The sequence below is a fragment of the Charadrius vociferus genome, unplaced genomic scaffold, assembly GCF_000708025.1.
Source record: "Charadrius vociferus isolate BGI_N301 unplaced genomic scaffold, ASM70802v2 scaffold32, whole genome shotgun sequence".
In the NCBI taxonomy this organism is placed as follows: Eukaryota; Metazoa; Chordata; class Aves; order Charadriiformes; family Charadriidae; genus Charadrius; species Charadrius vociferus.
The window spans coordinates 6,716,652-6,741,915 of NW_009647856.1; the positions used below are offsets into that span (position 1 = coordinate 6,716,652).

At 44.1% G+C, this 25,264-nt stretch overlaps 1 protein-coding gene across 1 annotated transcript in view; it reads right to left on the reverse strand.

The window, feature by feature from the left end:
• The window catches only part of CAMK1D (calcium/calmodulin-dependent protein kinase ID), a 178,888-nt gene that overhangs the window by 63,500 nt on the left and 90,124 nt on the right, over window positions 1-25,264 (reverse strand). The gene's annotated exons all lie outside the window — the stretch shown is intronic.

The window sequence follows — 25,264 nt, forward strand, 5'->3', positions numbered from 1 at the left end:
CGGCAGCTGAAGCCACTGCCTAAGAGTCAGCCGTGTTTTAGGATATTCCCTCCTGTAGCAGCAGATGCAAACCCTGCAGGGCAGCAGCTCTGGAGCAGAAGGATGCAGCTCTGCTGGCACTGGGTCCACACCGGCACACGAGCCATCAACCCAAGGCAAGATGGCAAATTTCAATATTCGTACTGAAAAGAGCAGTGAGATGCTGAGGTCTGAATCACTGCAGTCAACGGGCATTATCTCCCCTGACTACAAAGAGGCTTTGAATTTGGCCCTAAGGTTCTCAAGCAACAGATGGGACATGGGAGGAAGATGTGATCCCACAGATACTCTGCAAAGGACTCCAGCTGCAGGGAAAGACAACTGCAACTACCTAGAAAAACTACACACAAGTGATTTCAGCAGGTGTCAATGCAGTGAGTTGGGTATTACAGACCCCCCTTCCAGGTCTCCTCTCCGCCACGCTGCTCTCCCCTTTCACTCTGATGAAGGTTTCCTCCTTCTGGCCTCTCCTGGTTTAGGGTAATGGCGATGCTCAGAGTTTATCTCACAACCCTGCTTCTATACCATGCTCCACCTCCACTCATAGCTCGCTGACTTTGGGAGGTCACCTCGTCCCCCTGCCCTCATCACCCCACCTGGGAAATACCCATCCCGCCTCCACCAGCGCTGGGGGGGTTCACACCACAAGCTGCCACCGCTCTCATAAGGGGCACAACACCGAAACTGAGAAGTGGGAAGAATTAATTTATTTTTTAGTTTATTTTCTGTAATTTGGTACCACTAAACCCAGACGTTAAAAATAGTTTTAAACAAAAGCCATACTGAGAACAGATCACGGGGCATACTGCTAAAGCAACCAGTGATTCAGACATTAATGCTTTTTATTAAAGAAATAAAACACTCCGACGAATGCCTCAGAGTCTACAAATTATCCTCGCAACTATGCAAAACTACTTTATGTTTCAGCTTTGGGGCATTGTTTAAAATTTACTCTAGCACTGTTTTCAAGAAAAGTCAATTTATTTCACCCAAGTGGAGATTTAAGACATCAGGGAGCCATCTGGTGGTTTGATTGCCTTCTAATTAAAATTCGTCTCTTGGGCTCTTGACTTCCTCTGATGCTGAGCTAAATAGGCTGGCCCAGAGCATAAATGCAGAGAAATTAAGCATTGTAAGATGTGTGAAAGTGAAATTTAAGTATATGGAATTTCAGACGAGATTTTGCCATTGCTTTGTAAATGTGAGTTGTCCACAAAGCACAGATGATACATTTACTCTCTGATTTTTTACATCTTTTTTACAAGTTTAGAAGTGGAATAAAGCTCCACAAAAAAACCCAACCCTATGATAGAAAAAGAAAAGTAATGTATTAAGTACACTTATATTGCCTTCCTATGGAATCAACGTTATGTTTCGTAGAAAGCTTCACCATTTACCCCCATGATTTCATACATTTTGAAAGAGAAATATATCTGTAGCTTTGGAAATACAGAAAATAGAAAAAAAAAAAAAAAGGGAAGAAAAAAGCAGATACTGAAACTGAGCATTACTGCTGGTTCAGGCATTCCCCTGGCATTTTTTCCATGAGGGAATCAAGGTCCCACTCCCAGTCTCTAGAAGGGTACCCAACCTCGAAGCCACTATGGAAAAGGGTGGAGGTCACAGCCTGGCACCATCTCCTGGGGCAGGAGGCTGAAAAGAGCAGAGGCTACAGCTCTATTTGCTGTTGGACCTCACCATGTTGGTGCATGTGAAGTCTGCTGGAGTCTGGCTGCCAAACCGAGCTCCTCCAGGGCTCGGCAGAGGAAGGATTTGATAATTTGGCTAACTGAGTTAGTGCCGAGTTGCTCATTACTGTTCAGAGACTAGAGCAAATAACAACAGGCAAATTAGGAAGCTCTTCCCACCCTCAAGGATGGCAGCAGCTGAGTGAAAGTCTTCATGATGACAGCTTTGGATGTCAATATTTATATTCCAGCTAAGTGTTATTTTGGATGCCCAGGTCCCTCTTAGCATTTGGCCCTTATCTCTCCATCCCTGCACAGATGTGCCTCTGCAAGTTTTATTCCTGGCTCTGAACCACCTAAAGATAAGTTCAGGCAGGGCCAGATTGCATGTGCATGCTCAGGCCCACCTCCAGCACATCATATCCCCATCCCTGCTCGGTCTCCAGTGGGGCTGAGACTGGCTGTGGGAGCGTATGAAGCAGAACAGCCCCCGAAACATTTTGTTGGGCTATAGTGGACAATTAATTCCACTCTCATGATAAATTCCAATCTGGAACAGGGTCACCACTGTCGTTACTGGGTTTATCTAACAAACAAATCCATGTGCCGTGGTTTTTGACCGTATTGAGAAGAGCCAATTTTGCAGAGCTTCATTGCACAGGTCTCATTGGTAACTGTGCAAACCTCCCCTTGGACTTCGGAGAAGTGTTAACTAAGAGTGGGGAAAGATGGTTACAAGGCTGTATGTCCTCTCCAGGAGCACAGAGTAGGTGAATTCCCAGAAAAGGTGGCAGGAGTTACATCTGAGCCTCAGCAGAGCAATGCTGTGCTGCTCTCTGGAAAGCAGTGAAGCCTGAACCCTGGGATGCCAGGGCTTTCCTAGAGCTCCAGCACCATCGTTAACCTGCCTGGGCTTCCTTGAAGAAAAACAAAACAAACCCATAGGACCCTGATTTCAGCTTGAATTGGTGCCACTGCTTAAAAAAAAAAAAAAATTACAGAGGAGGAAAGTTACTCAGAAAAAAAGCAGCAATTTCTAAGCTTTGTAGCAAGGGGAGGACAGATACCAGTTTTGTTTTATACTTTTGGCAGGGATGTTGTATGATTCATTGCTAAGACTTTCATCCTTCATCGGTCAGTCCATGTTCCTCCTCCTGCTCCTCAGATGCTTTTTCTACTTGCTTCCAGTATTTTCATCATTTGTATTTCTCTGTGATCCCCACAGGAGGAGCCTCAGCACTGCTCTAGCAGGCAGAATCCGAGATTGCTGAAGAGCTTTTGCAGTTTCACCCTATACACACAGCTGTCCTTTCAATTATTAGCCAGGAAATATTTTTTTTAAATTACGCTGAAAGAACATATTGATCAACCTGGAAAGAGTTTCTAGGGATATTTTCCATAGACTGAGGTACTTGGTGCATCAGGAGCTATAATTTGAAAATGTGATTCTTAATTCCCTGTGTGGGGGATTATTTATGGGGGGAAAGTTACATCGAAAAGCGTTTGCAGGATCATGAGATGAAATATACCTTTAACAACTTCTCTGCCAGCAAACCACAGGAGATTTCTGAAGTGTTGGAGAGTGGCTGGTAAGACGCCTTCATTCCAGAAACAGGCAAAACTAGGTTTTGAAAATTGTGTGTTTCTTTTTTGACACCACCACAGTCTCCTGTGCCCTAAAGCACATTTTCCCCCTCCGAATGCTTTCGCGTCATTTTCTGCTGTTCGTCTCACCTGTGAGCTCCAGAGCTTGTGAGATCTCCAAGGCAAGAGCAATGTATCCATGCCATTGCTAACCTCCTGGCACGGAACATCACAGCATCTCCCATCGCCAGGCTGGGAGCACAGGCAGATCCTTCCCCTTCAGTGCTCTCAGGTTTTCCAAGCAGCAGAGGACAGGATGCATCACCTCACAAACCAGGATCCACCTAGAGCACATACCTGGGCCTAGGATGCTGGGAGATGCTGCCAGGCTCCCACCTTAAATGTGGCCTTCGTTCTGAGAAAAATCTCAGTTGGCCTCTGGTCTCTGTTCTGGCACAGGAAAACAGTTAAACACCATTTCTGCAACTGAAATTTGCTGGTAGTAGTAACAGTTGCTGGAGGAACTGCTTCTCCATGCTCTAAGGCTGGTTAATTAGAAATCTATAGATCGACATTACATAAGAAATAACAGATCTTTTATTTTTCAGGTGTTTAAATATTAATAAATTAATGAGATGGAAACTGAAGTGCAAGGAAAAATGATTCTCTGTCTGAAGGAAGTTAATATAAAATCTAAAATGCATTTTCTTCCAGCTTATTAACTTTGAGATTGATGTAATAACCTCAAGAGGTTTTTTTAGTTTGTCTCTTCTCTTAAGTTTATATTCAGATTTGCACAAAAGTAGTTTCTATATTCAGACTAGATCTTGAAAGAAATTTCTTTTACAGAGTGCATTTTCCTATTTGGGGAAAGAAAACAGAACAAAGCCATTTATAAAATGTGGTAAAACCAGAAGATAAATGTTACTTAGAAAATTCTTACTCTTCAGAGAAGAATCAACCTGAGCCCAGTTTTCTACCACTAAAATACAAAATGTACTCAGCAAAATTTCAGGAGGAAATTCATTATATGGCCCATTACGGCTCACGTGTGACCATACCCAATGCATCGGCAATATTGGCCAGTTTCTGTTCTAATTTTCTTGGCATTAGAGGCAATTTCAAATTGCAGAAGGCAGAAGTGGGGAGAAAAACTCCTGCACCATTTTTTCCATCAATATTCTGATTGTTTCCTCTGAAGTTGCAGGATCACTCCCTACTTCTCTGTCCTGTTCAGCTTTGACTGACAGATCTGTTCAAACTTCATTGATAGAATAACTTCAACTGTTGGGAAAGACTGTCCCGAAACTCATCAGAAAAATTGCCTTTTCTTTCATTCTTTTCTCACTTTCTCACCATTGCTACCCTCGCTGAGGCAGATGTCTCAAAACCAATACCACCACGGAAACATCAGCTTCAATGTTCTTTGGGCAAGTGGCTGTTTCCCGAGGTCTTGCAGCCAGCAGAACCCTTCCCAAATTCTTCTGTTCTTCCTCTGTGAGCTAACACTGGAGTCACCACTGCTGCTGTAACATAAACCCGGTCAGGATCTCCTTCTCCACCTTCTGAGGGAAACCCCATCACTAGTACCAAAATCACAAATACCTCTCTTCTCTGCCACTGAGAAACACCGAACTGTTTATGGAACACATTAGTCTGTTCTAAAATTCAAAGGAATATGTTAAAATTACCATAACTTAATGTCACAGGAGAGTTGAACTCCAAAGTTTTCTTTGGAATATCTTGCTGAACAGAAGTTTCTGCAGACGGTATTTGCTTTTCCATGAAAAAATGGATACATCCTTCTCCCCACCTCAGCAAAAGCCTGCATCACAGCTCACCGAGCATATGGAAAAACTCACAGTGACTTCAATGGTTTTGAGCAATGTCCCACATGCACATGTAAACTGTTAACCTAAACGCCCTTCCAGACCATAGTTTACCCTAGCCTGGGTGCTTGCTGATGTTCATTCTCCAGAATTTACAGAGCTGTACTTGCTGTAGCAAGTTAACAGAGCTGCAGAAACTGATCTCCTGGCATTTTTAACACCTGAGTTAGAGTGAGTAATCAGAAAAGGTCTGTCACAGTTTTCCAACAGCAGCCAATTTCTCTCCCCTAGCAGTATGCATCCACCAGATACTGTGCATAACATACCCCGTATTAATCATTGCTTGGTCAAACTAACCTCTTGAGCTCTTTTAAACTCTTCCCAGGCATTTATGCCAGGCTCTTATATCATTTCTGTACTTCTTGTCACAGATAGTCTCAATATCCTAATGCTTTTTCAAACATCGTGGGTGATACGTGAAACGCTACATTCCCCTGTCAAGCCCTCAAAATAACCACTCTATACTTAGAAAAGGAAACACCTCTCCATTTCAGCCACCGGGAAACGCTGAGCTGTTTATGGGGCACATGCTACCACTTTCAAAACTCACAAGAATATGTATTTCCTTCTGCTGAAGGCACTTGTAGGCTCTCTCTTTATCAGGGACATCTTCACAAAACTCATAGGGACCCATTTACATCAGAGAACTCTACTCCTCCATCAAATACATCTCAAACTAGCCAATGTTTCAAAATTATTAGGAAAGATGTAGGGAAGGAACAACAAGGACCATGTTTCTCTCTGGGAAATCAGCTTGAAATGGATGCTGTAAGTAACACATGCAAATATCCTTTTTTGTGTGTGACAATTTAGTTTAGATCTTAATTGCTTAACTGAATCACTTTCAAACTTCATAGTAAAATAAATGACTGCAGAAGCCTAAATGTATGAGTATAAATACCTTCTTAAACATCTTGAATTTTTAGACAGTGAATCGAAGAGAAACAGAAGGATGCAGTCTTATTTTTAATCACTTTCCTGCTACTCAAATTATAAGAAACAATGAAATACATCATAAGAGACATCTTGAGATATTTTGGCATGCTGCTAAACTGAAATTCAATGGCTTGACATGCTATCTTGGATAATTTAACTTTGAAGTCTTTGCTAATTCTTCTCTGGATTATTGCCGAACATAAGCTTGATTTCAAAGCTCACCCTGTTTGGCTGTACACATCTGAACTGAGAACGACATAAAACATTTTAAGTAGCTCCTGGGGAGCTTTTTAAAAGTGTTATTGATGAGAACAGTGTTTGTGTGCTGGGATGGCCATGTGAACACTGGAGAGCCCATGGCACGAGGGCAGAAGGGCAGCAAGGAAGGGAAACTCGCTGGATGCTGTGGTGGAGATTACACCATCTTGCCCATTTGCTCTTGGCAGCTCGAATGCTGTGGCTTGGTCCATGGTGAAGGCTGAGCCTCCCAACGGCTAACCATGCTGACAATTTCATAGTTCCTAGGGGTGTGAGACAGCACACCGACACCTGCTCACCACAGCCTTCCAGCATCTTCCTCACCCTCGTCCACTCTGTAACATCAGGCACAGCAGCCCTTTGGGTTTCCAGCCCTTTGACCAGGGGTCCTGTTGGTTCTCTTTTCCTCATAAACCTGTTTTTGAGTGTGGACTTTTCCCAGGGACCACCCGCGTGTCTCGCCTTTCCCGCCAGCTCTGACTCAGCCAGCGTAGGACTGCGAGCAGCAATGAGAGGCAGATCCATGACAGCTTCCTCCCAACATACTCCCTCCTCCCCTCCCTCACCGCCGAGCAGCTCTTCACACCGCCAGGGAAGCACAGGATGCTGCCTTAGCACCAACTCCTACCCACCAGCTGCTACGCTAAACTTGGGATCAGCAACGGCCTCTCCGCCCTGGTAGGGTAGCAACCAGCCCGGCCTCCAGGACGAGAGACACCAAGACCAGCCCTAAGACAATCCCCCCTCTCCCATCCTGAAATTGGCTGGGATGGGAGACACGCTAGTCTTCTCAAGAAGGTTGCGGATTCGCTGGACAATCTGACCATGCAGATCCAGTTTCAGGATTTGGGGGTCTCCCTCTGCTGAGAAGGAGATGTAGGACACATCTACAAATGCCAATTAAATGAAGGCCAGGAAATGAGCTTAAGCAGTCACTTAAGCACCAAATGCCTGAGAACCATGGATCCCCTCCTGGCTCACACCCTGGCTCTGTTTTGAATCACCACAATGAGATCTCTCTCCAACACCTCCTAGCTTCCCACGCTGGTCACCAGGTCATGCAATTCACACCCTCAGTGTCACGCTATAAAAGCACTGTTGTGGTGGACTGCAACATGGTCCTTTGCATCCTACGAGACACTCTGAACTGAGAAAAGCCAAGCAGCATACTGATCATGTGTCATGGCCATCTGGGCACCATCTGGGGCCTCAAGGAGACCAAAGCCAAATGTTGTGTGGCATGGATGTACCTGAGATGCAGAGCAGACTGGTCATAAGTAGGGTAGGTGCAAGTCTGTTCTAGACACTTGGCCTAGGGGTCACGAATGAGCCCCTCACCCTGTTTATTCAGCAAACCCGATCCAGCCAGGACTGGGAAGAATTCTTTGCCGTGAACATCAGGTTTGATTCATTCATATTTTATCTGGGAATGTTGCTTGTCAAAGTATTTTTTTCTTCCTTAGCTTATCACAAGCACCCTACCGTGCCATGCAATGCCGAAATTGTTTCAGTTACCTCTATCTACAGGTAAAACCTAATCTTTCACTTATGGGCCTGATCCTATCAAAGTTAGCAGAAAAATACTAGCTGAATTCAGCAACAGCATGTTGTGCCTCTAGATGTGAGCATGGACACACTTGGTCTCTGCACTCCACAGGGCTGAGAAAGCCCCAGGGAGTGATAGAGCCGATATCTACTCCTCGGCAGGACACAGAAGGCAAATCAGTGCTGCTCGCCCCCATCCTCATCCCACTAGTCCTGTTTGTTCTCTGTCTTGCTTCCAGTCCCTCCACACAGTCCTTGAAGATCCTTTTCAGGCATTTGGTTTCTACAGTAGGAGGAGGGCATTCCTAATTGAATGCGGAATGAGGTTATCTAATGGTCCCAGATGGTTTGACGGTTGTTAATTTTCATCAGTCCATTGCTTAATGCAGTTCTGATAGGAGAGGCAAGACTTTGCTCAATGCGGTTGAGCTCAGGAGCCAGATCAGGGCAGAAATCACTGGGTCAGTGGGGTTTCAAGGTACAACTGTAGACCCTTCTCAAACTGGTGGTAAGCACTGCATCATCATAGCCACAGAATAGCCATGCAGAACAACCATTCCCTAGTTTTTGAGGGCAAAATCTGCCATTATGCAGACACGGTGCTTCCTCTGCATCACACATGTGTGGTCACTTGTGCTGGTCATTTGAGAGACGATCTTCCTAGACGTACTGCAGCCTTTAAACCTTTAAGCGACTAGTATCAGACTGAAGTTATCTACCCGGGGCTTTCAACTGATCTACCTGACCACACTTAAGTCCTTTGCCAAATTGTTTGTAACCCAACTGAGAAGGAGCAGATTTCAGGAGAAATAAAACAAGTGCAGCTCAAAATAGTAATCAAAACAGCCAAAGCTGGAATTCACAGTCACAGTTTTGGGCATAATTGTTAGGTCTGATGGGTCTGTAGTCTCTGTCCTGTATGTACCCTACAACTCCACCAACGTGCAGTACCACTTCTCAACATCACCTTAATTTATTTTCGTTCCTATGACATGACTATAAACAACTTCCCTGCAAAAAACATATCCATGCTATTACGAATCTTGATAATTTAGGATTAATGTGATTGTGGGAGTGGGTCTTTTTGTCCTGGACAGTTATATTTTCACATGTTCCCTTCACTTAATAATGCACCCAGCAGAAACAAGTATATTCACTATGCCTCAGATTTCTAAAGAACTCATTGAAATGATAAGTGAAATGTTTAGAAAACTGCTGAAAAAAACAAAGCCATCAAAATCTCAGTCAATTAGCATTAGCTAAGTAACTGCAGGAATAACTGAATTAGCCTATTTTCTTGCTGTAGGTAAAGATTAAAAAGTATTCAATTTATAGGAGTTTTCAAGTTGCTAAGGATTATGAGAACAATGCACACTATTTTCAGCTCGCCAAGGAGAGTGAATCAAATGCAAGAGCCCAGTGTTTCAAAAACAGTCCTTCAGATGATTCATCGGCAGAAGCCTGGCTGGAACGCCCTGCGTGGCCTGACACCATCGTATTACCTCTATGTGGGAGCCAAGGCAAAGTCCCCACCACACATCTGGACAAGTTATTAAGAGACTGGGTTTAAAAGAGAAATCTTGTATATGTCATGTATGTCAGAGGAACTCCGAGAACAGGCAGATCCCGTGGCCCAGCCAGGGTACAAAGGTTTTGCTCCAGTAAAGGAAATAACTGGTGAAGGAACCTTGGACAAATCTCATTATGTTAAATTTAGCTGCTGGTGCTGGTTAAACTTTGGTTCTTTGTGCCTAAAACAGGACCTTTCTAGTACAAATTTTATTATTCATTATTTATAAATACAGACAGCCAAGGAAGGAGAGGCAGTGGGGTTGCCCTCTATGTAAAAAAAAAATAAATGGAGTGACTGCACAGAGCTGTCTTTGAAAAACAGTGATGAGCAGAACAAGCCAACAAAGAAAATCTTGTGGTTTGTGTTTACTGCCGACTGCCTGATCAAGAGGCGGGTGTTGATGAAAGGTCCTTATTTCAACTACAGGACACACCATGCTCGCAGGCTCTGATCCTGCTAGGGGACTTCAACCACCCTGACATTTGCTGCAAAAGCAGCCACAAAGCTATAAGCAGTCCAGGAGACTCTTGGATCACGTTGAGGATAGTTTTTTAATCCAGGTGATAGACAGTCCAACCAGAGGAGAAGTGACACTGGACCTGTTGCTCACCAACACAGATGGACTTGGGAATACTGGTGGATGAAAAGCTGGACGCGAACCAGCAATGTGCTCTTGCAGCCCAGAAAGCCAACTGTATCCTGGGCTGCATCACAAGGAGCATGGCCAGAAGGTGGAGGGAGGGGATTCTGCCCCTCTACTCTGCTCTCGTGGGACCCCTCCCAGAGTACTGTGTCCAGCTTTGGAGCCATCAGCACAGGAAAGACACGGACCTGTTGGACCGGGTCCAGAGGAGGGCCACAAAGATGATCAGAGGGCTGGAGCGCCTCTGCTATGAAGAAAGGCCGAGAGAGTTGGGGTTGTTCAGCCTCCAGAAGAGAAGGCTCTGGGGAGACCTTATCGAGGCCTTTCAATACATAAAGAGGGCTTATAAGAAAGATGGAGAGAGACTTTTTGCTAGGGCCTGTAGTGACAGGACAAGGAGCAACAGCTTTAAATTGAAAGATGGTAGGTTTAGATTGGACATAAGGAAGAAATTCTTTACTCTGAGGGTGGTGAGACGCTGGAACAGGTTGCCCAGAGAAGCTGTGGCTGCCCCATCATTGGAACTGTTCAAGGCCAGGTTGGATGCAACTTTGAGCAACCTGGTCTGGTGGAAGGTGTCCCTGCCCATGGCAGGGTCATTGAACTAGATGATCTTTAAAAATTCCCTTCTGACCCAAACCCTTCCGTGATTCTATGACTTATCAGAAAATAAAGTTTTAGAATTTTTAAAACAAATTCCAAACGTATCGCCAGACATAAAACCTTACAAGCAATTGTGTTTGCTTTCCATCTCTCTGGATCAATGAATTTTACAAGGCAAAGGCTTCAAAGGTTAATTGTACAAGACAGAGCTGCCCTGGAATCTGACGCTATCTAGTGAGTGTGAATTCAATATGAAGGGAAGTAGGATACCATTTGTTTTAGGAATTTTTCTGAAAAACATAAATAATTCTGAATTCTCTAAAATGGGTCATTACATGAGAAGTAACGTATTGGAAAGAAAATGTGTTTTCTGAAAGCAATGTTAATATTCACATTCAAAAGGGCACTTGCGTGTTCAGACTGAAAAAAGACCCTTTTATGCATTCAAAGTCCAAATAGCATAAAAACAGTACGTATTTCCTTTGCCTTGCACATAACTATTCAACAGGACCAGGACCCAGAGGCCATGAATATAATTTACTACCAAGAGGCTATAGATTAAGTAAACAGCAAGCAAGTAAATTCTGTGCTAACAGCCACGTGGCATGGTATATGCATGACTGAGGGTACACAAGAGAGTGCCTTGAAGATAGATTAAATTCTCCTGCCTTAGAGTCAATTCTCCTGCTGCTAGTTCAGGTTCCTTCTTCCATTTCTTCTCCTTGTCCTGCATTTGGGAGAGACTTAACCACCAGGCAGAGGTACCTGTGTCCAAATAAGGGCTGAAATCCCCAGATGGAAATTAGGTTGCAGAATATAACTCTTCAAACTACTTTTAAAACCCTTGTGTTTGTGCCAGTGGTGAGACTGTGGACAGACTGAACTTTGAGTTGTGTCAGAAAGCTCTGAAAAAAGCATGCCAGGAAGAAGCTCTTGCTGCAGTGATTTGTGCTGCAGGGTGATGGACAGCGGATTCAGCGCCACAACAATTCTTAATGGATGAACTGACATGTCCCGCTCTGAAATCTAAAAAGCCAAACCAGGAGAAATCTTTTAGCTGCTTTGCTTTTCTATTTTAATGGCTTTTTTTGGTGACAATGTGCATATTTTTGCAGAGAGGGAGCAGGATTCAGACTAGTTATTTTGAGAAACCCTTTGAAATCAAACTAAAGTAGCCTTTAAGCAACAACACAGTGCCAAAAGTTGTACTTTAAACCACTTGGTGTTTGCACAATATATTTGTTTGAGGCACTGACATGCATAAACTGATATTATTATCTCAAAACTTCACAGAGTTTAACACATTTATCCTCACAGCATTCACATGTGGCCAAAAGGGCTGTTATTTCCACTTCCCAAAGGAGGAGCAGAGGCACGGAGACTGTGCCTGTTCTGTCCCTGAATGGCAACAGGGCACTGCCCCGCATCGCCCACGCTGTCAGGGCTGCTGGAACGCTCCCCCGGGGCCTGTTCAGCCTGAGACAGCCATCCTCCTGGCCAGTGCCAGGACACAGCCCAATGGACAGCACCGATACAGACTTTTTTATTTAGTAATATAGATGTAGTCAAAAAGGTCACTCATATCCACCCCCCAAAGTGGGAATAAGATGCCCAAGCACACCCAGACAACTTTCCCAGCAGGGTCGGTGGGTTTGAAGGCTTATATATGAAGTCTAAGGCTCTCATGCCCCCAAGAATCCTCCTCCAAGGGCTCTTTTTGGTGTTTATTATTGCAGCCAATAAGTATTTCAAACATAGAGATGATTACTAGTTATCTTGTTACTGCAACGTGTCCTGGGGCATCCATCATTTTGAGCTCACTTCTTTGCACGTAAACAAGAGAGAGATGGGGAAGACCCAGTGTATCTCTCTTTCTGACCTAGAAGGAACCTCGTCGCACTGAGGATTCCCAAATAACCCACCCCACCTCTACCCCACGGAGATCCAGGCACACTGCACTCTCACTGCATGGGGGGAGCATGAGTCAGCTGTCCCCAAAGTCAAGGAAAGCGATGGAGCCAACCTGCTGTACCGTGTGCTTGGGCACAGTGCTCCTTCATCCTCTTACTTGCAATAACCATTTCTACCTTGCATGAAGAAATAGATACTCAAATTCTGGATACGGCTGTTCAGTTTCTATCCAGCCTGGCTTTAAACTGCTGTTTTATAGCTCTCTCTTATTAAGTTTTAATTGATGCCTTTTTGTTCCCCTCTATCATTAGTGTGATGCATTTGGCTGCATGCACTTCTGTGCACAGTAGGTGAAAGCCTGGCTCTGTGTAAGCAGATTTTTAACTTTAGATGTCATACCTCTGCTGCTTTAGTTTTCCACACATCTACACCATAAGGATAAATAAATCTATTCAATGACGATGGCCATCACTGTTACAGCGAGTCACCAGTCATTCCATTACTGCCGAGCTGCTACAGCGAGTCACCAGGCAGCCTGGGTTATGTTCTGTATAGGTCTCTGCACAGACATGGATAGGATGGAGGGCTGAAGCCACCACACAGATACTGCACAGCATGGGGTGCGTAGGGAAACACCAGAGGGATCAAGGCATACTTAAATATGTTTTTCAAAATAGTCAACAGGTCCCAGCAAACAAACCCATTCACTTTTACTCATTCCCAGATGGACCACAGTGCTCCCTGGTAGACAACGACAGAGGCCAGATTCCAGTACTCTTTTTTTTAACAACTTACTGCATCAAGCATTGACTTGAGGAAAAAAAACCAACCAAACAACCAAACAATTAATCTTACCCAGAATTAATTAGGAAAGTATTCCATTTCTGTGGGCAGGGAAATTACAAGACAAAATTATATGAGACCACAATGTAAATCGATGACAGAGTAAGTCAAGAGCTCAGGACTTTCAGACCTGTGTGCTCTAACCACAAAACATCCTTGCAGGACTCTGGAGACCCGCAGCCTCTGCTTCCTGTTACACATTGCTGGTAAACAGGCTAGAATATTTTTCCATAGATAGAGACCTGTCCCTTACCCCTTCTGAGCTTACAGAAGGGCATTGCAATTCCTCTAGCAGAATCCACTCAGTCTTCCCGGCACATCAGAGACAGTCTAATGAGCACCTACCACTGAGGTACTGTGTCTGCTTCTCCTTTTTCTACCATATGGCTCAGCTTCTGCTTTTCCCTCCTTCCCTTTCGAGTCGTGAGCTGTCTCCTCTGCCACTGTCCCTGCCGTGACCATGATGTCATTTGCCTTGCCAGAGGCTGTCACACAACAGGAAAAGCAACCAAGCAATAACATATACCCGCGCCTGCCTCCCGCCGGCACCCAAGGGGTTGTAACCTACAGACCAGCTTTAGGTGACCTATAGCAGAATATGAGCATCAAGTACAGCCCCCTCTGGGATGTCTCTGGCATGCCACGCTGCTGCAGTTTTGGGGAGTGGTACATCCACCTGTGTGACACGGGAAATCTGTAGCGAAAAACCTTGTGCGGGACAACACCTTGGATGAAGAGACGTGCAAGGTGAGTGGGCTGAGAGCAGGCACGAGGTCAGGGTAGAAGCTCAGCCACAGGTGGTAACCTATTAAATTACTGTCACCTGGTCATATTTAACAGCATACTCCAAGGAAAAGGATATTCAGGCCAGAAAGCAGCTCCAGACCTTCAGCTAAAGGCACAAACAGCAGCTACATCAGTTATTTATTTTTTCTTTTCCTCCCCCTTTGTTTTTTGCCTGTGCTGTTGTGCAAACAGTTGCCTTTTTGCACTAAACTTCCGAACGTATACAGCCATAAATGCACTAGCAAATTTCCTGAGTTAATTCAGATCAGGTAGTGTCAGGATTAAAGGAGAGACTGTTCAGAAGCACCTCTCTCCACCTCCGTGGGAAGTGCTGCCGGCAGCAGCCCTGCCTGCTCCTGCCTGCTGCTGCCTGCAGGCAGCACTCCTCACTCCCACTCCAGTATAAAGTAAATGCCCCCACACAGCAGAGGAGTAGTCTCTCCCCAAAATGTTCCCATATGCTGTTTCTAGGAGCTGCTGTGGCTCTTTTGAGAGTGGCCACATCTCAATAGCGAGGGAAGGGACTCCCACTACAACCACGTTAAGCTCCTGGGGAAAGAGGGTGCAAGATAAAATGCCTTTCCCCAGGGAATTTGCTTTTTAAAATATATTTCATCTGGTGTAAAGTATGACCCAATCTTCAGTGACAGAAATCTAACCTACTAACCTTGCCACCCTCCAAACTAGGCAAGACAGCACCAATGTGAAGCAAACCCTTTATACAGCAAATCCAGCTGCGAAATCATCTGAAAAGATCAGATTTAAAAGCTTCTGGCAGAGAGTTTCCAGCCCCAAGTAGCAAAACGTCAGAAGCACTTTCTGCAAATGGTCCTGCCCCATGCTTACAGGGATATAAACCTTAATCAATGGAAAAGACCCTGGGCTGCGATGAGATAAATATCCCTGCTGATAAGTCTGGTAAGCAATCAAAGCGAGGCAATTTCCCTCTTCTCTGCTCAGTATCCCTTAATTATGTTTACACGTCTCCTGTCCAGTGGCACTGGGTAATATTTTGCAACAGGGTGACCATGAACTTTAGGACTGATTGTATATAACACCATCATCCCAAGAAGAGGCTTCATAATGATGGCAGGATGGATGCTTGGCTCTGTTTTCTCCTAAAGGACTAACCCCTTTTCTGAAGCTGTAAGAGACGCAGGGAAGAGCTTTAATAGCAAAACCCCTAAGGCAGAGATGAGCAGTTGGATGAATTTTATTTTGCTAACTGGGTTTTTATGTTCAGAACACCAACCCCAGTTATTAGTAATGCTGCCTCTTTGTATGCTTACGTAGGTCTTAAAATCTCAGCTCTCTTTCAGTGGATTTCCAATTGTATTTCTGGCTTCTTTTTCATTACAATACATTTTTGGGAGGGGTATCTTCTTGCCTCAGGGACATACGGACATTTAAAGGCTCCACTACCTCTCACCCAAGGATGTCAGTGCTCCTTAGAGTATCATTAATTAGGGGCAACGAAAACAGAATTACAGAATGGTTAAATGCTACTAACCAACAGAATAATCAGACAGAATAAACACCAAACTCCTCCAAAGAATTTTCAGGACTCTAGTACAGAAAGCCTTTTACAACTAAGCCAGGATCACACAGCCCCAAGTGGGAATTTTATCTTGGAGAAGGGAAAAGACGACATAAGTATTTAGGTCTCTGAACACACTTCTTCTCCAATTTTAGGGGGAAAATGGCCTTTACAGGCTAAGATGTAACCATGTGGCATGAATCAGAATAAAATGAACGCATGTTCTATAAATGCATCAAAGAAAGGCTTCACCAGCAGCAGTGTTTTCTTTTTCTATAAAATCCTTAAAAAAGTAAAAGTTTGGCTAGAGCAGACCTAACCACTGCTTCACAAAAAAGAAAAACTCCAAACCCTCCAGATTTATTTTCCATTGAATAATTTTCCAGGGAGAACGTTTAAAGCAGAAAACCATGGCAAGAACTTCTGCAGGCCTATGAAAATAGTTGCTGTAAGAAGAGGTAACCACAGCACTACAAAAGGAAGTCAAAACAGGATTTCAAACAGCAACCTGTATTTCAATTAAAAATTCTAGATTTTACACAATCCTTTTCAGACTCCTGGACCCCAGACCAGCCACAGAAAACTCTATGAATCTCCCTGGCTCTAAAAATACGCCCTATGTAGAATTTTTGGGGGAAGTACCAGACAAAATGTAAAGCAAGAGATCTTTTATTTCAGCATGGATATGAATGATCATGCTTCATCATCACCGTGATTAATGGGTTCTTCCGCTAGAAGTTGTACACAGAGTCTCTTGATAATACAATACAAATATAACTGCAAGTTAGTGCAGCACTGACTCTGTAGTTGCATACAGACTCTTGAGCAGAGTAACCTACCTGACTATACTACCTAGAACACAGGTTGGAGCTGAGATATGAGCTTGCTTGGGAAACTGAGCCTATTTTTTTGCCACAAAATCATTAAATGTCTTCTGGGACCCACTGACATGTAACACTCATGAGCCTACTACTGTCCCCTTTGCCATAGTCTGTACAAGACTTTCCCTCCAGAAGAAAACTCAAGTGGTTTCACCATGTAAAACAATGGACTTGTGAATGCCAATTTTCATTTTGCATCTTCCTTCAATGCTGTGTTATTTCACTTCAAAGCTTATGAAAGTGCTTTTCTGTTTAAATGAGTGTAACCATTTAATGAGAATGCCTCCACGTTGTGCTTGAGAGGGATCCTACCATATCATAATGAATTCTCATACTGTGGCATATATGGATTTAACATTTATTATCCGCCTTGCTGCAAAGTCCTTTCCTCCTGAAGCGAACACCAGCTATTTAATTGATTTTAGTGCACCACAGCGTAAATTACTAGGTACTGAGAGATGCAGAACTAAATGTAAAAAACTCATTCGGTGACTACGCGAACATCAAGTAAGCAGCAATGAAACTTCTGGGCAAGGCATGAAAGGAAGGAGATGGTTATCCAAAGCCAACAAAATGGAGAGAAAATTGCTAGAGCTCTAAATAGCCATCTGCCTGCTGTTTGGAGAGAAAGGCCTCACTCCTGCTCTCAGGGAAGCAGTGATATTATATAGGATTACTGGCAGATATATATTGCTGCCCCGTGAATTGCCTGTACCAGACCAAGCTATAGAATATGGGTACATACGCCCCCATGCCCAGCTGCGACAGGGAGCCCTAACTGAGGAGTCAGTGAGGGACCTGCTGGTGGGCTGAAGGAAGAAACTCAAGTCAATGATGCCAAAATTTCTGTAAAAAAAACTATCAAAGCACATACTCTCACCCTAAGGATTTGGTACTGGCCCTTGCTGGGGACCAGACATTACATCAAACAACCCTCAGAAGGTACTTGTTTACTGTACTCACCAGTATAGGAAAACAATCAGATATGCTTGTTTGATTTATATGTCCTTCAAATCTTTCTGTAACTTTAAAGAATAATACATTAGAACAAGGTTTATTTGGATTTTTGGCCAAACCTCTTGTTTTCCTTATTGACAACAGCAGCTTTACAACAATCAATACCTTAAAGAAAAAATCCATTTTCATCTGAACTGTTCACATTTCTGTAAAAGCAAACAACGTTATAATGGTGTCTGTTCAATGAAAATGTGGAAATGTTTCTCCATTATCTCTTTATTCCCAAGGCTACAGGGAAAAAAAAAATATCACTCTCCATTAGACGTAGCATAGCGCTTTGATTAAAAAAACAACCTTCAGTGTTCCCTTGCTAATGAGTCCATAATGGGACACTTCAGACTAAGCTAACAATGAGTGCAAGCTTAGGAGCAAGGATGTTGACAGTCATCTACACCTGTTGAAGGTGACTGCATGTAAGTGGCTTTGGAAATCATCATGAGAAAGTCTTTTATACTTCCCAAGATGAAGAAGATTCTCACCCCTCCTGTGTTGCTGTAGGAAGGCTGGACTGAAGCCCATGGGCTCTAAAACACCTGCTCCTAGATACGGCTGAAGCCTTTACACATAAAATTGTACAAGGAAGCAACAGGGCTGCTGTTCAGTGCCATTCCTAGGAGAAGATGCTATGTTTGGAGGGGACATAGAGCGTAGGAGCTACTGAAAATCCTACCATGGCCAGAAAAAAAGCAGGAGAAAAAACAAGGCGCTAAGGGCAGCTAGAACCATCCAATCAGCACATATCACACTTTCAGTATCATACACAATTCGCACAATTACAGGTGTCTAAAAGTCATCCTGGAGATCACTCGGTGGTCTATTAATCTGTTAACAACAAATCTGCCCATGCCCTGATCTTTACCTCGACATTAATCATTCCTAGTTTGCTTAGAACCTCTCAGTCACTGGAAAAGAGGAGACACTCCTTCGTATTGAACACTCACCAGCATAACCCAACTGATGTAATAATCTTTTTTCCCCAACGAAAAAAATGTGAAATTGATGCTAGATTAATAGCTACTACCCAGTTTCCAGGGGCACGATGCCAGGGGTCAGTTTATTATGTGGTCAGCAGCTTGCAAAGCTCCAGTGGGAAAGTACTGAAGTACAGTGATATTAACTCCTTTGGCCTTTCAACAGGGTGACCTGTGTTTTTCAGTCAATATGCTTTTGGAGATTTTGATAAGGTGTGATTTTTTTTTTAAAGATTTTTTTTTTTGAGCTATACTGATAAACTATGGTCTGACTGCATTAAGCACTAGAAACAGACTGGAACCAAAACCTGTATTGCACACGCCCAAATAATAAGGGCGATTTCAAAATCTAACATGCCAGCTCTGCAGTTTGGGTCTACGTCTGCAATATGTCCATGTTGAAGGCTGTGATAGGTTCAGGATTTGTTTTCCTGAGTGCTTCTCCCACGATCATAGTCTGATGCTCCCAGCCACGTCACACACGCTCAACCCTGTTGCTGTTGTCCCACTTTGCTTTCCACGTTCACCAGCTGGATCCATCCCTGGAGCCTTCTACAGCACCCTCCCCCCAGTTCAAAAAACTCTTGTCCACAGAAACAGAAAAAGGCTTTTTTCAACCACAGGGCATACTTAGTGCTGTTTCTTGTTCCACTGCAGACTCCTGAAGGCTGCTTTGCCCAAATCACTGATGCTTCACCCGACAAGCTGTGAGGAAATTAAGTCCTGCCTAACTAAGTCTCCGCCCAGCTGTCTCAAAGTCCCCTGGCACCTCGCAGGCTCCTTCCTGGCATGCCCAGATGTGCATCAGCCTTCCTGGTGCTGTAGCTCTTCAGTAGCATTTGCACCCAAAAAAAAAAAAAAAAGCCCCCAACAAGTGAACACTTTATCCAGTAACTGATATAAAATTAATGTATATTTGCTTGAACAGGAATTGGAAACAGGTCTTTCCCTGGCCCATCCATTAACTGTCCTAGCCAATAAACCCCCTGAGATCCATCTGCCACATACATCTACCACACACCTTATTCCTGTGCAGCATGAGGAGGTGCTGGCCGCATGGGATCCAAAGCTTTTGACGCAGACCCAGAATATTTTCAAAGGATGCCAGGCACGAACTTGGGCTGGCCCTTTTGAGACCCCTCATCCAAGCCATAAGCATTGGAAATAAAGAGCAGAGTCTATGGGTGTGCAGCTGATCTCCCATCCTGCACCATGAACCAAACTGAATCCCCTGGCACACAGTCATCAGCTCCAGTGCTCTTCATTACTGGTGTTGTTTCTCCTGTTACTATTACTGTTATTACTAATAATGATAATAACACCATCCGCAGAAGAAGCTGATGCTGAGGGGCTTCTCTCAGGTGCTTGGACATAATTATTTTCTGCTGCTAAAGAAAGCATCTTGCTTTTATCATTCATATAAATCCCATTGTGGATGCAGAGATATTTCCTTCTGTCTTCTGCATAATGCTTTACAAGCACAAAAAAAAACCCAAGTATGGGAATAAATCTCATCGTAGGAATGCGGTGCGGCAGATCTCTGTTTTGCTTTAATTAGCATCCTGATGTGATAGCGGCTTGGCGTGTGGATCGCTGTTTTGTAACACAGCGCGTCCTTGCTAGACTCCTTAAGGAACCTGGCAAACACCGCACTTCCCTCCATTGTCTGTTGTTTTTCTTGGAGGCTGAATATTTTCATTGAAATGTCGCTTGCACACCCTGTCCATGCTCGGCTGCTCTCGGAGCACGCTCAGGCATTGGGCTTTCAAAAAACAAAGGGAATTCAGCACTTAATCACAACTTAGCGCTTTGCTTACTTATTTGCAAAACATACAGATGAAAGGCAAAATCACAAGCGACGTAGTGCCAGTAATAATAAAAACTTCTGCAGATTTTACCGCAGGTAGGTTCCTGCCCATTGGAGCTGCCCTGCAAGCTGTTACAGGGCTATAAGGTGCTTATAGGTGTGTTGGGGGAGAGCTGACAAACAGCAGGAAGGGGACACTGGGACTCTGAGCCTGCAGACTTCTGGACAGGGCTCTCCTCGGTGCGTGAGTCCGGCAGGAAGGAGCTACCGTCATCTTGGCTTTTCTGTGATGGAAATCATCTGAATAATTCAGCAGAGTTAAGATGCCAAGCTGGAAAAACCACAAAGTCAAGGTTTTAAGCTCAGTTTGGACTGGTCTTTTTGCAAAGGTAGGGAGAAGCATTTTGGGGTTGGCTGAACGGGGCTGCACACCCTAAACGCTTGTTCTCAGCAGAGACATCAAAGCCTCAAAAGACCTCACACTGGGGAACACTCCGGTTGCCATGGAGAACCAGAAACACCAGCTGATGGGATCCTGGTGAAGCAACCCTCCTACCGAGAGGATCAGACCCACTCTTTGGGAGCACAGCCCCCCAAAGAGGTGGAAAGCTATACCAGCCTGGCAGTGGGGTTTTCACTTTCCTTAACTAGATCCTGGTATTAATTGGAATTCCTCTGGATGTTGCACTACTCTTGACTGCAAAAAAAAAAAAGTGCAGAGAAACCCAGAAGTGCAAGTTCATTACTTACCCAGCTACATGCTTTCCAGGGCCCGCTTCTGTACCCTTTCCACATCTGAACAACCTTGTTACCTTCAGGAGGAATTAGAGAAGTAAGACTTCCAATGTAGCAGGTTAAAATTGCAGCGTGGAAGACTTAGTTATTAGGAGATGCTCCATACCCATAAGGATGTTAAGCAATGGTGTTGATTCCCTGGGGAGCATGCAACTGGAGATTTTTAAGAACAGGTTAGAAAAACATCTGCTAACGCTGACTGGACACTACAGGCAGCATATCCTGCCCTGGGACAGGCAGATGAATTCCGTAAGTTTTGGAGGTGCCTTCTAGACCTATTTTTATCCTGTTTTCCAAAGGCAGTGAGGCAATGGCTCTCCATCCCAGTTTGCCAGCCTTTCTGACGCATTGGGTGAACTTCAACCAACTTCGACAGAAGAGCAGAGAGAGCAAAAATATTAAGTTTCTACATATTTTAAGCAAATACGGACGCATAAAGGAGAATATGGAAACTAATGTCTTCATTGATTTTTAACGTGGCCCCATATCCTTTCAGAGAGGCAACAGTCCCAGCTCCCGTGGCTGTGACTAATGTGCAGTGCACACAAATCTGCAGGGAACCAAACTTCGCTGCTTCACGCTTCGGTGCAGGCGAACAATACGGATGAAGTCAGAGTCGAGCTTTGGGAATCTGCTCTGACCTGCCCAGGCAGCACATTCAGAAACAGCGTTTGCAAACGGTCCCGTAACGCTCAGAAGGAAAAGACGTGTTTATGTAAATCCATTGTTACGCGTGGTTTTCCAGCATGCAGAAAATGAATCATCAATACCCAAAGAGGCCGATTATGCCAATGAGATATTAGTATCTGACAACACTAACCATGACAGGTGACCTGGATATTTCCCTATCCTGACGAGGTGAAGTAAGGCAGATAGCTTAGAAGATACCGTAGGGTAATTCTTGCCAAGTGGCACCAACAGCAACCAAAAATCCTGCAATTGCTCACTAACAAAGTTTATTATCATACCGAGACATAGTTCAATAAAACTTTTATTTCTGAAAGCACTTTATTTGCCCCTGTCTTCCACAATATACTCTGGCGAAATCTCACCCAGCATCCAGAAGGAATGAGAAAATTTCTGAGTATTTCAGTGTTGTTTGCCTGTGCAGGTCTTAACAGTACTATAGGAAAACCAAGTTTGGAAAGGAGCAGGTGTTTTCTTGGTTTGAAAGCGCATCATCCTAATGGAAATATGACAAAATCTAAATGCTTTACAGTACTTTACTGCCTGTAAATTTTAGCAAATTATCCTACATCTTCTGTATTCTGCTTTGCAGCTGCACCGGTAACTCCACCTCATAGCAAAGCTGAGCAATACTCTTAGAGCAAATGACAGCCTGGAGTTGTCCATAATGTTGCCGAACTTAGAGTCACTGGGTTGGAATATTCTGTATTTTGGGAAAATAAAGAAAGAAAAAATGGCCCAGTAATTTCTAAGGAACAGGTTAATGCTTTGAGACAGCACATGAAATTCCAAGCTGTCAAATCTGGCGATCTCCAAGCTGGACTTGTGGTCCACCTTGCACTACGAGATTGTGAGAGTTTGAACAGTTTTATGATGGCTTGTATACAATGTATTTAAACACAAGGTGGTGAAACCAAAACCAAAGATCAGATTTCCCCATGAACATGCCAGAAAACACACAGGACAGATTCACCAGCAGCTACGTAACCCTGGGAAGAGCTCACAGAGGGACTGGTAGGAATAAATTAAGTGTCAAGTAGACATGGACAGCTGCCCCTTCGCCTCCCTTCCTACCAACTCCAGGATGGACACTGCCACCTGTGCTTGCCCATATCTTTGACAGAATAAACGAGGTGCAATATTTATCCTTTAAGTTGGCCTGCTAACAAGTGTGGCTTTCCAGTAAAAGTAGATGTACCAGAGCACAAACATAAACAGGGGGACACTTGGTCTACCTCCAAAAGCCTTCTGCCGCAGAGGTGCTGCGAGATGCTTAGGGGCTGTAATGTGGATTTTCCACAACATTGCAAGGAGCACTCTAAAGGCTGGTAATGAAAATACCGTCCATGCAACATAAAATCTCCCCTGGGAAACACTAGTTAGTGCCCACTTGGCAAGCAATGAGCCAGGGAGAAGGGCATATGGATTTGAGATTTGTTGTGCCCATGATACTGATCTTTAAGTGGCCCTAATTCTACACACACACCCCTTTTTTTTATCTAATCTAAACGCTGCTTCCTTGATCAGAACACCTTCTACTTCATATCAAACCCCAATTTTAAGCGTAGGCAACTATTGTCTTGTTTAGGAGAAATACTCAAAAATCAGAAGCTATAAAACCCACAAGGAATCTAATAATAAATAGGGCAAAGATGTAAACAAACAGATACCTCATGCCGTGCAATGGTTCACAGCTATTGTATCAACAAGTTGGTGTTACCCTGGAAACAAGAGATTATCTGTGTGTGCCTTCTCCCAGACAGAAACCGGGAAAGGAGGCATGCAGAATTGATTTTGAATCTTCTGGACTTTGCGGAGTTGCCGCCCAACTATTGATGCCAATCGATCCCAATCCCAACTACTGATGAAAATTCAGAGGCAGTGCAGAGGTTGCACCACCCTTAATGCAATGTCCACAGCGCTGAGGGTGAGTACCTGGCCATCTTGTCCTCTCCACCTTGGGATAACACAACCCTTTTCCAAGAAAGCTCAGAAAGCTTTTTCCCTGGAAATACCCCGTGCAGAGAAGAGGACAACACGGTCTTGTCTGATTTGCAGCAGCAAGGAGGGCCAACAGCAACAGCTTGGCACAACATCAAATGACTTCAATAAAATTAAGCTTAAGCTAACACGTTGTATCCTACAGATGAAGCAGATTAAGAGCACACAGGCACACCAGGTTCGTCACACGGGCTCTCTGCATGAGTGGGAGTTTGTTACGATGCTGTCCCTCAACTGCATTCCAGTGCGTGCCCATATTCAAATAAAACAACCCTGTAGGCTTTTGAGGATTTTTCCCGCTTTTTTCTTAATAGGAATGACAAGAAGGATAGATCCTGCTCCATGGCAGACTCAGTTCAATGCACTTGCATGCAGGATGTCTTGGTCTACCTCGTAACACAAGCCACAGCTCTTCGGCAGGGCTGGGGACCAATCGGAGCTGCTGCCCTGAATGCTACGGATGGGTTCCCGGCTGCTGACTTCAGCCAGGCATCTCACCCCGGTAGACATCAGCGAAGCTGTGTCCATCTGGAACAGCTAAATGCGTGGCCGTTGAAAAATTAGTTGGCTGGGTTTATAAACACATCTATAACAGAAAGGGTAATTTCCTACTAAGTGTTGAATTGTGAGCAAGTGGAAATTTATACTATATATTCAGTGTCACCTATGATTACAGACCTACATTTCAGATAACCCAATGATCTGGATGTAAGAAATTTAGAAAACTGAGGGTTACACTACATTAAACAAGCTAATAATAAGTAGGAGTAATATAGATTTATTTTTTTCTAAAGAGATTAAACAAAAATAAGGATTTGTAAATCAGCTGGTCACAAGATTGGTACTTCCCACAACCTGGCTGGTTTGCTGGGATCTGTACGACACTGATGTTCCCATGCGAGTACTTCTGCAGCACTCTGGGCCGAAACATAGGGCTACAAAACCAGATTAAAAATGTACAGAGCACTATTCTTCCCACACCGCCAGCCGAACAACTTCTAATGACACCTCCATGCCTCAACGTTACCAACAGACAAGGGAACAGCACGGTCTCCGAGGGATTCCCATGGGGTATTTAAGCCCAGAGCTGCCTTTGTTGGATGCTCCAGGATTCCCTATGGCACATCTGGCTCTTCGTAGCTGTGCTTTTTCCCTCTGGCCTGTCTGCTCTGCTCTTGTTTGAAGTGATCTCATAATTGAAAAAGAGAGAGACTAGAGATGGTAAGAAGATATTTTAATGTCAAATAATGTTTTTTGATTGATTTCAGAA